This window comes from Arachis ipaensis, chromosome B6 (assembly GCF_059453495.1).
Source record: "Arachis ipaensis isolate K30076 ecotype BB chromosome B6, ASM5945349v1, whole genome shotgun sequence".
Lineage (NCBI taxonomy): Eukaryota > Viridiplantae > Streptophyta > Magnoliopsida > Fabales > Fabaceae > Arachis > Arachis ipaensis.
In genome coordinates, this window is record NC_142441.1 from 36,850,580 (window position 1) to 36,854,700 (window position 4,121).

General features: G+C 43.0%; 1 non-coding gene across 1 annotated transcript; it reads left to right on the forward strand.

Moving 5' to 3' along the window:
* The first annotated feature begins 3,715 nt into the window (after positions 1-3,715).
* LOC148555152 (small nucleolar RNA R71) lies at positions 3,716-3,823 on the forward strand. Its single transcript, XR_015887498.1, has one exon. It is a non-coding gene; the product is annotated as a small nucleolar RNA R71 (small nucleolar RNA).
* The last annotated feature ends 298 nt before the right edge of the window (positions 3,824-4,121 follow it).

Below are 4,121 nucleotides of genomic sequence, written 5' to 3' on the forward strand. Positions count from 1 at the left end.
TTGTTGCTCCTCCCTCATTGCTTTTTGGTCTTCTCTTATTTCATGAAGGATGATGGAGTGCTCTTGATGTTCCACCCTTAATTGTCCCATGTTGGAACTTAATTCTCCTAGGGAGGTGTTGATTTGCTCCCAATAGTTTTGTGGAGGAAAATGCATTTGAGGCATCTCCGGGATCTCATAGTGATGAGCTTCATGCGTCTCTTGAGATCCATGAATGGGCTCTCTTGCTTGCTCCATCCTTTTCTTAGTGATGGGCTTCTCTTCCTCAATGGGAATGTCTCCTTTTATGAAAGCTCCAGCTGAGTAACATAGATGGCAAATAAGATGAGGGAAAGCTAGCCTTGCCCCAAGAGAGGGCTTTTCGGCTATTTTGTAAAGTTCAAGGGAGATGACTTCACGAACTTCTACTTCCTCTCCAATCATGATGCTATGGATCATGATGGCTCGATCCACAGTAACTTCAGATCGGTTGCTAGTGGGGATGATGGAGCGTTGGATGAATTCCAACCATCCTCTAGCTACAGGCTTGAGGTCCAGTCTTCTTAATTGAACCGGCTTGCCTTTGGAGTCAATCTTCCATTGAGCTCCTTCCACATATATGTCCATGAGGACTTGGTCCAACCTTTGATTAAAGTTGACCCTTCTAGTGTAGGGGCGTGCATCTCCTTGCATCATGGGCAAGTTAAATGCCAACCTCATATTTTCCGGACTAAAATCTAAGTATTTCCCCCGAACCATTGTAATATAATTCTTTGGATTCGGGTTCTTACTTTGATCATGGTTCTTAGTGATCCATGCATTGGCATAGAACTCTTGAACCATTAGGATGCCGACTTGTTGGATGGGGTTTGTTAGAACTTCCCAACCTCTTCTTTGGATTTCATGTCGGATCTCCGGATACTCATTCTTCTTGAGCTTGAAAGGGACCTCGGGGATCACCTTCTTCTTGGCTACAACATCATAGAAGTGGTCTTGATGAGCTTTGGAGATGAATCTTTCCATCTCCCATGACTCGGAGGTGGAAGCTTTTATCTTCCCTTTCCCTTTTCTAGAGGATTCTCCGGTCTTGGGTGCCATCAATGGTAATGGAAAAACAAAAAGCTTATGCTTTTACCACACCAAACTTAGAATATTGCTCGCCCTCGAGCAAGAGAAGAAAGAATAGATGAAGAAGAAGAAGAAGAAGAAAATATAGAGGAGAGGGGGGGAGGGGTGTATTCGGCCAAGAAGAGAAGAGAGGGTTGTGTTGTGTGAAAATGAGGAAGAATGGAGGGCTATATATAGGGAAGGGATGGGGGATAAGGTTCGGCCATATAGGGTGGATTTGGGTGGGAAATTGATTTTGAATTTTGAAGGTAGGTGGAGTTTATGAGGTAGGTTTATGGGGAAGAGTGGATGGATGTGAGTGGTGATGTGGTGATAGGGAAGAGAGATTGAGGTGATTGGTGAAGAGTTTTGGGGAAGAGTGTTTATGAGATTGTGTGAAAGAGGGGTGAGAAGAAGTGTGTGGAGGTAGGTGGGGATCCTGTGGGGTCCACAGATCCTGAGGTGATCTCGTGGGGTCCACAGATCCTGAGGTGTTCAAGGATTTACAACCTTGCACCAAATTAGGCATGCAAAATGCCCTTGCACACAACTTTGGGCGTTCAGCGCCAGATTGGTGCTTGTTCTGGGTGTTCAGCGCCAACTCTTCTCCAGGGTGCAATTCTGGCATTCAAACGCCCAGATGCTGCCCATTTTGGGCGTTTAGCGCCAGAACCATGCTCTGTTCTGGCGTTGAATGCCAGCCAGATGCTTCTTACTGGCGTTTAAACGCCAGTGAGATCCTCCTCCAGGGTGTGATTTTTCTTCTGCTGTTTTTGATTTCGTTTTCAATTTTTATATTTATTTTGTGACTCTACATGATCATGAACCTAATAAAATATGAAAGAACAAGAAAAATAAAATTAGATAAATAAAAATTGGATTGCCTCCAAACAAGCGCTTCTTTAATGTCAATAGCTTGACAGTGGGCTCTCATGGAGCCTCACAGATGTTCAGAGCATTGTTGAGACTTTCCAACACCAAACTTAGAGTTTGGATATGGGAGTTCAACACCAAACTTAGAGTTTGGTTGTGGCCTCCCAACACCAAACTTAGAGTTTGACTGTGGGGGCTCTGGTTGACTCTGTTTTGAGATAAGCTTTTTATGCTTCCTCTCCATGTTCACAGAAGGATGACCTCGAGTGTTAAACACAAGGGAGTCCTCATTCAATTGAAGGACTAGTTCACCACTGTCAACATCAATCACAGCTCTTGTTGTGGCTAGGAAGGGTCTTCCAAGGATGATGGATTCATCCTCATCCCTCCCAGTATCTAGGACTATGAAAGCAGCAGGGATGTAAAGGCCTTTAACCTTTACTAACACGTCCTCTACTTGTCCATAAGCCTGTTTTCTTGAATTGTCTGCCATCTCTAATGAGATTTTAGCAGCTTGCACCCCAAAGATTCCCATTTTCTCTATTACAGAGAGGGGCATGAGGTTTATCCCTGAACCAAGGTCACACAGAGCCTTTTCAAAGATCATGTTGCCTATGGTACAAGGTATTACGAACTTTTCAGGATCCTGTTTCTTCTGAGGCAATGTCAGTTGATCCAGATTACTTAGTTCATTGGTGAACAAGGGAGGTTCATCTTCCCAAGTCTCAATACCAAATAATTTGGTATTCAGCTTCATGATTGCACCAAGGTACTTGGTAACTTGCTCTTCAGTAACATCCTCATTCTCTTCAAAAGATGAATACTCGTCAGAGCTCATGAAGGGCATAAGGAGGTTCAATGGAATCTCTATGGTCTCTAGATGAGTCTCAGATTCCTTTGGTTCCTCAAAGGGAAACTCCTTATTTGTCACTGGACGTCCCAGGAGGTCTTCCTCCTTGGGATTTACATCCTCCTCTCCCTCTTTGGGTTCGGCCATTTTGGTTATGTCAATGGCCTTGCACTCTCCTTTTGGATTTTCTTCTGTATTGCTTGGGAGAGTACTAGGAGGGGTTTCAGTGATCCTTTTACTCAGCTGGCCCACTTGTGCTTCCAAATTTCTAATAGAGGATCTTGTTTCATTCATGAAAATCACAGTGGCCTTAGATAGATCAGAGACTAAGTTTGCTAAATTAGAAGTATTTTGTTCAGAGTTCTCTGTCTGTTGCTGAGTGGATGATAGAAAAGGCTTGCTATTGCTAAACCTGTTTCTTCCACCATTATTAAAGCCTTGTTGAGGCTTTTGATCCTTCCATGAGAGATTTGGGTGATTTCTCCATGATGAGTTATAGGTGTTTCCATAAGGTTCACCTAAGTAATTTACCTCTGCTATTGCAGGATTCTCAGGATCATAAGCCTCTTCTTCAGAAGATGCCTCTTGAGTACTGTTGGATGCAGCTTACATTCCATTCAGACTCTGAGAAATCATATTGACTTGCTAAGTCAATATTTTATTCTGAGCCAATATGGCATTTAGAGTATCAATTTCAAGAACTCCCTTCTTCTGAGGCGTCCCATTACTCACAGGATTCCTCTCAGAAGTGTACATGAACTGGTTATTAGCAACCATGTCAATGAGTTCTTGAGCTTCTGCAGGTGTTTTCTTTAGGTGAATGGATCCACCTGTAGAAGTATCCAATGACATGTTAGCTAATTCAGACAGACCATCATAGAATATATCCAGGATGGTCCATTCTAGAAGCATGTCAGAAGGACACTTTTTGGTCAGTTTCTTGTATCTCTCTCAAGCTTCATAGAGGGATTCACCTTCTTTCTGTCTGAAGGTTTGAACATCCACTCTAAGCTTACTAAGCTTTTGAGGAGGAAAGAACTTGGCTAAGAAAGCCGTGACCAGCTTATCCCAAGAGTTCAGGCTATCTTTGGGTTGAGAGTCCAACCACACTCTAGCTCTGTCTCTTACAGCAAAAGGAAAAAGCATGAGCCTGTAGACTTCAGGATTTACTCCATTAGTCTTAACAGTATCACAGATCTGTAAGAATTCAGTTAAGAACTGAAAAGGATCTTCAGATGGAAGTCCATGAAACTTGCAGTTCTGCTGCATCAGAGAAACTAATTGAGGTTTCAGCTCAAAATTGTTTGCTCCA